A 13,742-nucleotide genomic window follows, 5' to 3' on the forward strand; every position below is an offset into this window, starting at 1 on the left:
TTTTGTTGTTTTCAAATTTTTTTTAGCTTCCAAAAATAAATATTTATGAAAATTCAAGTAATATGAAAACTAGAAGATGATTTGTTTATATCAGTGAAATCCTGCCAACTAGATAAAACTCTCACATTTTTACATGCTGTTCCACAATCTGCTTTTTTCATGCATCATTGTGTTGTGGACATTTTCTCTAGTCAATGAATTTTATTCACTAAATAAAGTAGCATCATTTGTAAATAGCTTTCTAACATTCTCTTATGTGGAAATATCATAATTTATTTAACCAAACCTCTATGGATGGGCATTTGCATTTGTATTTTTTTTTTGCATTTATAAGCAATTCAAAGACTACTATTTTTATACATATTTTTCCTTTTTCCAATAATTTTATGAAGATATCTTCCTAGTAGGGTTATTTCTTTAGTATATATACACATATACAAATTTCTCTACTCCTTGACATAACTTTCTGGAGAATTGTACTATTTTGAAACTTTAAGAGACCAAGAATGAGTGTTCATTTTCCTACATGTTTACCAACATTGGATATTTTAGTTTTCTTTTATTCTTTCATCTTTGCCAGGCTCAGAAAGATAAATGATGTCTCATTGTTCGTTCTTATATATTTGTTTGTTTGTTTGTTTGTTAGCATTTCTTCTTTGGTCGAATTGCATTCATACATTTATTGACGGATTTTTGTTTTTGTTATGAATTGTCTGTTGCTGCTTTTTACCAACATTTCTATCAGAACATTCATTCCTATTATTAACTTATGATGACTCGTTTTAAAAATTTTTTAATGTCTATTTTTGCGAGAGAGAGACAGAGAGAGCGTGAGCCGGGGAGGAGCAGAGAGCAAGGGAGACACAGAATCTGAAGCAGGCTCCGGGCTCTGAGCTGTCAGCACAGAGCCTGATTCAGGGCTCGAACTCACAAGCCATGAGATCATGACCTGAACCAAAGTCAGACACTTAACCAACTGAGCCACCCAGGCGCCCCATGAAGATATTTTTTAAAAGTCACTCTTTGACAGAAACATTACAAATATTTATGCAGATATTTCCCTCTATGTCAATTTTCCACCAATTTCTATGAAGCACGTTGCTGAGGAACAGTGATAGTAATTAGTAAAACCATCATGTAGCCTTTACTATGTGCCAGGCTCTCTTCTAAGTTAATTACGTGGATTAGCTCATGTGATCCTGTCTACAAACCTATTATTATTATTATTATTCCTATTTTCAGATGTGGAAACTGAGATACATAGAAGTTATGTACTTGACCAAGCTGGTGGTTCTGCTGGGATTTGAAACACTGTAGCCTGGCTATGCTCTATGTCCTTAATTGCTGTGAAAGATAAATAAATCCAGATACTACTTAAAGTGGTAAGGGTAGATTTTATTGAGTAATACTACTACAATAGGGGAAAGAGTTCAGCATGAACCAAATTCAACTTCAATTAGTGCAAAAGTGACTTAATAAAAGCCAAACACAACAGAATGCACATATTGTATTCTTCAATTTATAAAAAAAATTATTTGATTTTTATAGAAAATTTTAAGACAGGCAAAATTAATAAGAGATGTTGGAAGTTGAGATAATGCTTACATCTGGAGAGCTGATCGGTAAAAGAGGGGATTCTGGGATGCTAGTAATAGTCTATTTCTTAATCCAGGTGACTTTATAACTATGTTCATTGTATATAAAATTCAATAAATTATATAGACTTATGATTTGGTTTTTTTTTAATTTTTTTTCAACATTGATTTATTTTTTGGGGAGAGAGAGAGACAGAGCATGAACAGGGGAGGGGCAGAGAGAGAGGGAGACACAGAATCGGAAACAGGCTCCAGGCTCTGAGCCATCAGCCCAAAGCCTGACACGGGGCTCGAACTCACGGACCGCGAGATGGTGACCTGGCTGAAGTCGGACGCTTAACTGACTACGCCATCCAGGCGCCCCTAGACTTATGATTTGTGTACTTATATGTACATATACATGTGTAAACACATATATACATGTGTATGTATACCCGTGTGTGTGTATATGTATATATGATTTACAAAATTTTTCTGATATTATTTTTATTTTTAGCCTCTGTATTATTGAAAATCTAAGAATCTAAGAATCTAAGAATCTAAGAATCTGAAAATCTAAGAATAGCCCAATCATTATTTTTAGTAGATGACCATAGCAGACACTTTTATTTATTTTTTCTCTTTTTTACATTTTAAATTTATTTACCTAAATTCAGATTAGTTAATGTGAGAAGTAAGGGAGATGATTCATTTTCAGCAATGCTAAATAAAACTATGCTGTCCAGTTAACTGCAGGTTTACAACCTACTAGAAATATGTACACCCCCCCCCCCAACACACACACACACACATACACACACACGGTGGAGTCCCAAACCTTTAGACACTTCACTTCCTGGTTCTTCTTCCCCTCTCCATTTCGCAGGCTTATTGTGGAGGGGCTTTGCAATGAGCATGTGCCATAGAGTAAAGAGAGGAGGGACTGGAAGTCTCTGCATCACCTCAGGAAGGTACATTTGTTCCAATCAGACTACTTTTTGCCTTACATGGGTATAGGCGACTTCCGGGTAAGGCTGTAACCTCTGTGGTACTCAGCCAATGAGGAATCAGGGGAGGGACTTCCTGCTAGGAGATAAATTGCCTGCTGTAACTGCCCCAGGTGTGCCTGTCCATCAGACATCTGCTCTTGCAAGAACAGCTGACTAAAGCCTTGCTTCACTGTGCTCCCAGTCTCCGCGTCCCTCCTTTGATTGGGCCAGTGGACTTATTTCTCACAGGTAACATACAGTGTAGTATTGCTTTCAGGAGTACAACCCGCTGATTCATCACTCACGTACAGCATTCGGTGCTCATCCCAATAAGTGCCCTCCTTAACCCCCATCTCCCATTTAACCCATCCCCCAACCCGCCTCCCCTCTAGCAACCCCCGGTTCATTCTCTGTATTTAAGAGTCTCTTATGGTTTGCTTCCCTCTCTGTTTTTATCTTATTCTTCCTTCCCTTCCCCTGTGTTCATCTGTTGTGTTTCTTAAATTCTACGTGTGAGTCAAATCGTGTATCTGTATTTCTCTGCCTGACTTTTTTCGCTTAGCATAATACACTCTAGTTCCATCCATGTTGTTGCAAATGGCAAGATTTCATTCTTTTTAATCACCAAGCAGTATTCCATTGTGTGTGTGTGTGTGTGTGTGTGTGTGTGTATCACCTCTTCTTAATCCATTCATCAGTCGGTGGACATTTGGGCTCTTTCCATAATTTGGCTATTGTGCATAGTGCTAGCAGCCACTTTTAGTTGCCTACACATTAGCCAATCCCCTTTTACTTCTTATTGGCCATCAGAGTCCACCGTTAATAATAGAGCATGGGAATGTCAGGTCCTCACTTCCCTAGACCCCCTTACAGCTTTGGTGTAGTGATATGTATGGCCTTGTTCTGGCTTAAAAGATGCGAGGAGAATTTTGCTAGATCTGTCACAGAGACCCCACCGGAACTGCTGCCACCATGGATGCTCGGGAGGATCTGGCGTCCAGGTGACGCTGGCCAAACGGGCTTAATGATAGATTGAAATGGTAGAATGAATGAAGAAAGTAGCAGGGACGAATGTCGAGATGATAGTCGAAGGAAGAAGCCTCCTACCTACTGCATATAAAAATGTCATTGGAGTGGGCTAGAAGATCTTCCTGGAGAATCAGCAGCAGCACTGAGCAGATAGAAGAAAACATGGAAAGAGTAGATAAACTAAAAACAATTCAGGCATCTTGGCAAGTGGTTGCGACTGAGCTAGGGCCAATGTTTTCTGACAGTTTGGATGCACCCTGGGCAAACACTTCATTCCAGCAGCTAACACTGGCGAGTCCAAGGTTTTCTCATTATAAAATGAAAAGGGGGCTATCACAGTGGCTTTAAGGCTGCTAAGGATACTGCAACGTTAGAACTTCGACCGTGGTCCCTCATCCACTGAGATCTTGCTCTCAAAGTTTCCATACTCTACTGTGACTTTCTTAATTCCTCTGACCATGCCTGCAGGTTGGCCAAAGTGGCTTTTGATGATACAATTACAGAAATGGATACACAGAGTGAAAGAAGCTCTGGCGACTCTATCCTCAGGATGCGGTTGTTACATTCTAATCTGATACTATGGACTTCAGACGTGCAGGGTGATGGTTAAAGAGCAGAATAAGGAATGTCCGCAGGGTCGCCTGCGTGGCTCCGTCGGTTAAGCGTCCGACTGCGGCGCTGGTCGTGATCTCGCGGTGCGTTCAGTCCGAGCCCCGCGTGGGCTCTGTGCTGACGGCGCGGAGCCTGGGGCCTGCTTCGGATTCTGGGTTTCCCTCGCTCTCTGCCCCTCCCCCACTCGCACTCTAGCTCAAAGATAAATAAAAACATAAAAAAAAAAATTAAAAAAAAAAAGAATTTCTGCAGGAGGTAGAAGACGAAAGGCAGTGAGACCTAAAAGCCATCAAGAGAAACCACCTCTGACCACCCTACTCCTTTCCATTACCCCACCCCGCCCTTGGCAATTCCTCCAGAGTCACTAAGGAACACCAAATCTGACTTTTATAGTTGGTCTCAGAATTGAGGTTTCTGCCCTGTTGGTTTTTGGGTTGTTTTTTTTTTTTTTTACATTGTTCAAAAGTTCTTAAAGGAAAGAATGCATTTCTTTTAGATTCATTTAAGACACTAACAGGACTGCACAGAAGCCTTTTCAGCATTACCATATTATCTCCTGCCAAATGTGGCAAGACCACCATTGGAAATAGAAATTACAGGGGTGCCTGGGTGGCCCAGTTGGCTACGCACGCGAGTCTCGGTTTTGGCTCAGGCCATGGTCTCGCAGTCGGGGGATCGAGCCCCCCGCGTCCGGCTCTGTGCTGAGAGCACGGAGCCTGCTTGGGATTCTCTGTCTCCCTCTCTCTCTGCCCCTCCCCCCACTCCCTCCCACAATAAATAAATAAACTTAAAAAAAGAAATAGAAATTAGGTCAAAAGCCATTAGACTTCTAAGTGATGCAAGCATCTACAAGACGGGTTCATCATATTAGGGAGGTGTAAGTGGTATCCTTTTCCTTCCTCTCAAACAGGCTACTGTTGAAGGTGGTATGGAAAAGTCTTCATGGGCATTATATTATTTGTTTCTTCCCCTTCCCCTTCCCCCAGGGACCCTCCCCCACTTCACTCCCTCAACTTTTTTTTTTTTCATTATATGTAACTTGAAGCTCATTTGTACTATTGGATATCCATCTGGAGCCACAGATACAGAATCTGTACTGGCCTTATTTAACCACTGCATGGGATTAACATTAAAGTTAAAGAAAGCAAATCTTAATTAAAAGTGCCCAATATTGGGATGCCTGGGTGGCTCAGTCGGTTAAGCGTCGGACCCTTGGTTTCAGCTCAGGTCACGATCTCACAGTTCTTGGGTTCGAGCCCCGCATTGGGCTCGGCACCATTTGGTGCAGAGCCTGTTTGGGATTCTCTCTCTCTCCCTCTATGTCTCTCTCTGTCTCTCTCTCTCTGCCCTTCTTCCACTCGCTCTCGCTCCCAAAATAAATAAATACACTTTAAAGAAATAAATTATCGGGGCACCTGGGTGGCTCAGTCGGTTGAGCGTCCAACTTCGGCTCAGGTCACGATCTCGCGGTTCGTGAGTTCGAGCCCCGCGTCAGGCTCTGTGCTGACAGCTCAGAGCCTGGAGCCTTCTTAGGACACTGTGTCTCCCTCTCTCTCTGCCCCTCCCCTGCTCATGCTCTGTCTCTCTCTGTCTCAAAAATAAATAAAAGCATTAAAAAAAAATAAAAAAATAAAAAAATAAAAAAGAAATAAATTATTGGGTGTAGAAATAATTATTGGGTGTAGCTGTGTAAGGGCTTGGTGAGATATGACACAATAGCCATGTGACCAGGAGAGAAAAAACTGGAGAGAAAAGCCTTCATGTGAAGGATGGCGATATGACAAGATATAAAGGGGCCCAGATCCTTGTGGACATCACTGAGCCACTGTGCCAACTCTGGAAGAACCTCCTGCCGATCTCTTCCGACGTGGGGAAAGTAAAAATGAAACAAAGTAAAACAAACCAACACAAATTGAAGCACCTATTTTTAACCCAGTTTAAACCACTCCTCCTTGGACTTGTTGCCAAGAATGTCTTCAGGAGACAGTGATCTTCTTCTTCTAGCTGGGTATCTACAATAGTCCTTCTCCACCTCCAAAGTGAAATAATGAGGAATACCTCTGTATTGTGTTGTCATTATACACTCTTCTTGGAAGAGTGAAACCTTCGCTTATGCAGACTTAGGACTTCTGTCGTTTCTGGCAGATTTTCTTTTCTATTTGTCAGTATTTTGTCAATATTTTGTTGTTCCTTTTTTAAATTTTTTTTATTTTTTATTTTTTTAATTTAAAAAAAAAAAATTTTAAGGTTTTATTTATTTTGGGGACAGAGAGAGACAGAGCATGAATGGGGGAAGGACAGAGAGAGAGGGAGACACAGAATCAGAAGCAGGCCCCAGGCTCTGAGCCATCAGCTCAGAGCCCGATGCGGGGCTCGAACTCATGGACCGTGAGATTGTGACCTGAGTTGAAGTCGGACGCTTAACCGACTGAGCCACCCGGCCCCCCCTTGTTGTTCCTTTTATCAGGCATTGCAGCTATCCCGATTTGGAATCCCCATTTTATGAGTATCCTTTCTTGTTCATAAGGGGTTTTCTTCTATATCCTTCTTTGGCATTCACCTATTATGTACTTCTGTCTTCCGTTCCAGTTTTTTGGCCCATAAAAAAAAATCGGCAATCTTCTACTTTAATTGCATTTTAACATTAGATGACATTATTATATTTCCCCTATTTCCTGGCTGACATAATATTTTTAACTGCCCATCCAACTTGAGAAACAGCAGTGAGGTTTTTTTGTTCTTTCTTACCCTTGCAGTCCCATCAAATTACACTGTTCTCTCTATAGTTGGTACTTAGTGTATATTTTTTCATTTATTCAACATAATTTATATCTGCATGATATTCCTCCAAGCTGTGTTATATGACCGTATATATACGGTCTTAATTTCAATGATACTTTAATTTTTTACTCTTTTTATGACCCCCCCCCCCCCAGGAAGGAGTGATATTATAAACCTGAATTTATGCCACTTTCTCTCTTAAAGCCTCTATCACTCTCTTTGGTTAGTTTATGGTCATAATTTGTCTTTTGTCCATAAAGAAAGTAGTTTTCTTGGCTACCACTAGCTCTAAGAAGGAGAAAAAACTAAAGATGTAACCTAAAAAAAGGAATATGAATTATTTAGTTGTGTGATATATCTTTCTTGTGAAACTTCCCCAATACTCTCTACGACGTTGAAATTGCTATTTTTACAATTTCATATGAGAATAGAAACTTGTATTCTGGTCCGTTTGTATGTTTCTGTCTTTGGGCACATCACTGAACGATTTATGGGGTGATATTCAGTAAGCCAATATGATTGAAACTCATAACCAAAACGAACATGTTGTTTATTTCACACAGGCACCTTATGAGACCATACACTTACTCTAACTTTATTGATATTCCTGTAAGTCTGGGTGCACTTCAATTTTGGTAGCTGCCATTGGAGTCACTTGATGTCTCACACAAGAAAATAACTTTCATTATCTTATAATTAGACTTCACTTTCGATCCTAAGCAGGAATGTGAAATTTGTTTTGTAACCTCTTTCTCTAGACTTGACTTCTGAAGGCAATTTACACCTTCATGTTCTGTACTCCGACTTCTGCTAGTTTATTCCCCCCTGCCATCTAGGGCAGTGTTTTTTTAAAAAGATAAGTGCTTGAATCATAGCAGCAAACAATTACTGTAAATCACAAATATAAATTTTTAATGTTAAAAAATGTTTATTTCTGCATTAATGGTGTCTTGATGCAGCATAATAAGTGTGTTCCTTGAACAGTTGGAGAACGGTGTTTTTTGTCTCGTTTCGTTTTGTTTTGTTTTGCATTCCAGCTGACAAATACTGAAGAAAGTTTGCATCAAGGGGGAAGTTTTCACATTTGTGTCATAAATTGCACATTTTTATGTTCCTTCTGAAATATACTTGAAATGTAAGCCAACATCCAGAATACTGAATTTTTCACTGTGCTTAATGAAGTCTGCCTGCCTTCTTCCTTTCTTCCCTCCTTCCTTCCCTCCTTCCTTCCCTCCTTCCCCCTTCCCTCCTTCCTTCCCTCCTTCCTTCCTTCCTTCCTTCCCTCCTTCCTTCCTTCCCTCCTTCCTTCCTTCCCTCCTTCCCTCCTTCCTTCCTTCCTTTCTTCCTTCCCTCTTTCCTTCCTTCCTTCTCACCTTTTTTAGGATGTCAGTAAATACATTGTGGATATTTCTTGGAAATAACAATTCCTTCCTTCCTTCCCTCCCTCCTTCCTTCATTCCCTCTGTCCTTCCTTCATTCCCTGCCTCCTTCCTTCCCTCCTTCCTTCCTTCCTTCTTTCCTTTCTTCCTTCCCTCTTTCCTTCCTTCCTTCTCACCTTTTTTAGGATGTCAGTAAATACATTGTGGATATTCCTTGGAAATAACAAGAAATTGTTATTTCAAGAAATTGTTATTCCAAGAAATAACAATTCCTTCCTTCCCTCCCTCCTTCCTTCATTCCGTCCCTCCTTCCTTCATTCCTTCCTTTCCTCCTTCCTTCCCTCCTTCCCTCCTTCCTTCCTTCCTTCCTTCCCTCTTTCCTTCCTTCCTTCTCACCTTTTTTAGGATGTCAGTAAATACATTGTGGATATTTCTTGGAAACAACAGATGGTTATGCGGCCATAAATTGATCTTCTGATTTGCAGATGAGAAGAAAATAAAAATAATTTTTACTTTGGGATTGTAAGAGCGCACAGGACACAGTAGAACATGTCTATATATATTTTGACAATGATCAGGAAAATGATTAACTACGAAGGTGACTGCAATACCCAGGTAGGCTAAATTTCAAAGCTAGTGGGGAAAGGACAGGTGAACAGGTAGAATGGGGATGATTTGCTGACGTGACTTTAAAACTAATTCCTGAGAGGGATGGTCAATAGTTTAAATTCGAGTATTCAATCAGATGTGGTTAACTTGTGCTTTATCTTGGCAGGCAGTGGAGTCCTAAGGAATCTGATCTGGTGTGGAAAGTTACAGAAACAGGACGCTTCAGAGTGGTGGTTGGCAATTTCAGATTTATTGCAGCACCATGTGTTTATAGGTGTTATATGAAATTTTGAGCAAGACTCCGGAGGAAATACAGAAAAAGATAATTGGCAACATGTGGAAAGTTTTTCAAGGCCCCAAACGTACTCTAGGATCCAGTCTTCAGGATCCAGACAAGGCTTCGGTTCCAGTGAACCAGATAACCCCCAGAAACCCAGACCTAGCGTTGAGGGATCTCAGACATTTGACTTCAGGTATGGCTTCAGATCCTGCAGTAGGGAGGTGTACATGCCTACAGATGAGCAATACTAGGAGAAGATTATAAAACGTGTTGGTTCTTGGAGATGAGAGATCCCCCTTTTTTTTCCAACTTGTATATACCTTGCAGATTTTATCACAGTGTCCAAGCAGTAAATAGGTGGCTTCTGAACTGAAGAATATCTAGCTTCACCCAGAGCATGACAAAGTAACGTTTTTGTTTTGATGTGGCCTCTCTCTCTGTTTTCAGATTTATCTCAAAGCGGTCAAGGATTTCAAGTTGATCCTCTGTTCACCCCATCTCTCCATCCCTTCTGTTGTCCTCAAGCAGTCCCCTGGAGTCCCTCCTCTCTCCCTCTGCTTCCTTTACATTTCACTAGAGCACGATAGAACATCGTTGTAGAGCTTTTTCTCCATGTTTTCGCTCGTTCCATTGCTTCCTGGGCATTGACGTTGAATTGCCAACAAAATAAATCCCTACAGCATGGTTCCTAGTATATTTCTCCTCCGGTGTAAGAGAACACCCTAGTCTGGTCAAAATTTTCCCAGGAAAACTCATACAAGTTGATTCAAATGGTCTTGACCTGTTTAGGAATGTAGAAGTATGATCAGAGAAGGAAGAACCTTTTGCACTGTTGGAAGTATGGCATATAGGCAGCTACCTAGCCTACAGAATTGGTCGTGACAGGGTATTCAAGTACAATTGAAAAACATCAAGAAGACGTATCTGCTAGACTTCTAAATATAAATGTAAAATACAAATGTAGAGATTTGGAGACGGAGAACTAGTGAGCAGCTTACTGCAGCTCTATAAATAACAGCATCAGCTTCTCCACTGACGAACAAATTTCTCTTACTTTGGCATTTATGAGAAAATGAACGACTTCTATAGATGCTGATAGATCTTTGTGTCCTACCTTCTGCCATCCCCTGATGTCTCATTAGACTGTGGTCGCTAATGCTTTTACGGTTGGCTCCAATGTTACTACGCCTTCTGATTAAAAATCAAGTCAAGGGAAAAATATTAATAACCGCAGTCTATATTAGGGTAGTGCTTTTAAATTTTTCAGGGCCTGTCTTCGTCTAGCAACGTCATTCTCTTTTTCAAAACAGCTCTGCTAGTTATGAAGAATGGGTATGATCCACGCTGTACAGATAATGAAATTGCAGAGCGGGATTGAGGGCATCATGTATTTCTGTCGGATACCATGCTGTATCTGCTACAAACAAATAAACCTGGAGGGACAATGAAGAAAAACTATGAGTTTTCCTTCTGTCTTTCCATCTGAAACAGGCGCAGTCATCATAACAAAAGCAGCAATCAGTGTTTTGGGACTTTCTTGTCTATCCAAAGTAAGTTGACATTAAACACCTGCTATTTACCTAACATGGCTTATGAGTTCCTAAAGGTTAATGTGCTGGGTAACTGGTGACCAGAAGGAGTTAGTCAGCTTTTTTGCTGGTTTATTTGTTTTACTTTTTTTGTTTATTTGTTTCTGGTATACTTTCACAGAATCATTAGGGACAGAAAAAAATAGGTGCTTATCCAATAATAAGGTAATTGCATTTTCTCTTAAACTGTTTCCAATTGTTACAACAAAGGTTCTACCTCGATTTATTAGACTGTAAATAATAGCTAACATTATTGAGTTGTTATATGGTGATGGTGGAGTGTTTTACTTTGAAACCACCTCAGGATCTACAGTGCGATATAAATGCGTGGGCAAATTAAGACAGCCTCACTGCAGGGGCAGTTAGTGGGCATTTGAAGTAATTTGAGTTGGAATCAACAAAAGAGAAATAGTTATTTAGCATTTCCAATATTATTATCAAAATCGACACCAGAGGCTCTGTAATTAAAATAAAAGACGTTACTACATTTCGTCACTAGAGAGTTGAAGAGATGGCTGGTTAGAAAGATTGTACAGGTCCAGCTACCCTTAGGAGAATCAGGCATAAGAATCTGATAATCCCAGCAACCTATGACCCTCTGCGCAGCGCTCACAATCTGCGTCCCCATTGATTCTGCGTCCCTCCGCTTCACAGGGGACACGGCCGGCTGATGAGACTACCACTTTGGCTGCTTCTGCTGGAAGAGTATCACTGTCTCTGCCCTAGAATAAATCGTTTCCGCAAATTTCAGTCTGTGTGTTTCAGTGCAGAGTGGAAATTCACTTGAGCTACGTGCAGTCATGAATGATTTTGTGCTTAAAAATATTGATACATATGACAGAATCTGGTCAAAGACCTATTTTCAATGAAGCATACCACCGAGTGGTGGGGTTTTGGAGTACGGAAGTGTTCAACCTCTGCCCATTTCTCACCACGAAAACTCCCTGTACTTACCAGAAGAACCTGGCAATTGTTAAATGGTGAAATTGCCATAGGATTTTTGCGCAGGTCTCTGCTAAGTATGTTACCTACTTTCTCTTCATCTTTATAGCAGTCCTTTGGTTTTTATTTTTTATTGCGTTTTCATTGTCCTAATTTTTTTTTTTCTCATAAGGAAACTGAAGCCTAAAGGAACTAGGTAAGTTGGCCAAGATTTCACAGCCGATAAATGGGAGAGCTGAGAGGTTTCTGTAGATCTATTTACTTCACAATGTAAATATGGTCTACTGTTTGCCAAAATGTAAGACATGGACATCCGTGCTGTACGTGGGTTATTTTAGGTGACACGCAGACATGGCCTTTATAAATAGTAACTGAGCGAGAAAGCTATTTTCTTAGCAATCTTCATATTATTCCAATTGCCCAATCAAAAGTGACTCTCATCCCATTCCTTCTCTTTCATATTCCTCCATTTGATTTTCTTCGGTGAATTTGTTCCAACTCTGATTGACTTGTGTGCTTATTTGTACTGATTGTTGTTTTGTCCCAGTTAGGGTCCCAATGAGGCCAGATACCTTGAGTATCCAGGCACCGGGTATGGGGACAACAAATATCACTTATATGAATGAGTGGATTATGTTAAGGAGAAAGTCTCTATCTGGGGCTAATGAGTCTTTAACAACTTTCTACCATTTGGCAATATCCCAGTGTCATAAACAGGAAATAGATTTGGGATTAGAGCATTTGGCAGAAACTAGAAATCATAGCTATTCTATATGACTAGCAATCCTGATTTTCCATTTAAGCTGTTTCCTTTTTAATTATATATATAGGTATATATATATATAGGTATATATATATTTATATATAGGTATATATATATATAGGTATATATATAGGTATATATATATTTATATATATAGGTATATATATAATATTTATATACACACATACATACACATACATTTTTAAATAAGTGTGTTGAGAGGGGCGCCTGGGGGGCTCAGTGGGTTGAGCATCCAACTCTTGATTTCGGCTCAGGTCATGATCTCACGGTTTGTGAGCTCAGGCTCAGGTCATGATCTCACGGTTCATGGGCTCGAGACCCACGTTGGGCTCTGGGCTGACCGTGTGGAGCCTGCTTGGGATACTCTCTCTCTCTCCTTCTCTCTCTGCCCCTCCCTGGCTTGCTCTCTCTCTCTCTCTCTCTCTCTCCCTCTTTAAAATAAATAAAATGAAAAAAATTTAAATAAATGTGTTGAAAGACTATATATATTTAATTATATATATATATATATATACCTATTTTTTAAATGAGTGTGTTGAGAGACAATAATAAATAAACGAGTGTACAGGTGTTGGAAAGTTATCACTGTGATTGTGAATGCTATATTCCATCGTCAATGAAAATAAACAGAAGAATATTTTGTAGTGGAGAAATAAATAAAATGTGCTTTAAAATGCAGCTAATGGAGGGGCGCCTGGGTGGCGCAGTCGGTTAAGCGTCCGACTTCGGCTCAGGTCACGATCTCGCGGTCTGTGAGTTCGAGTCCCGCGTCGGGCTCTGGGCTGATGGCTCAGAGCCTGGAGCCTGTTTCCGATTCTGTGTCTCCCTCTCTCTCTGCCCCTCCCCTGTTCATGCTCTGTCTCTGTCTGTCCCAAAAATAAATAAACGTTGAAAAAAAAATTAAAAAAAAAATAAAATGCAGCTAATGGAACAGCAAGGCTCTAGGAGAGTTCCCAAGGAAATCCATGTCATGGTTCCTACTCTCAACTCAAATGGGAAGACAGTATATATTAATTGATGTTGTTATATGGTAAATGATCAAGACACAGAACGTAATGCAAAAGGAAATTTTTAAAAAGGGAGAAATCGATTTGGGCTTGGGTAGACAGGACAAAATAGCTTCATAGGGGTGGAATTCAGTTGTGTTCTAAAAATAGGCTCCCGCTACATACCC

At 40.2% G+C, this 13,742-nt stretch overlaps 1 pseudogene; it reads left to right on the forward strand.

The window, feature by feature from the left end:
* The first annotated feature begins 3,535 nt into the window (after nucleotides 1-3,535).
* LOC125156926 (14-3-3 protein epsilon-like) lies at nucleotides 3,536-4,202 on the forward strand (annotated as a pseudogene).
* Nucleotides 4,203-13,742: the final 9,540 nt, after the last annotated feature.

Source organism: Prionailurus viverrinus, chromosome X (genome assembly GCF_022837055.1).
Source record: "Prionailurus viverrinus isolate Anna chromosome X, UM_Priviv_1.0, whole genome shotgun sequence".
Taxonomy (NCBI): Eukaryota; Metazoa; Chordata; class Mammalia; order Carnivora; family Felidae; genus Prionailurus; species Prionailurus viverrinus.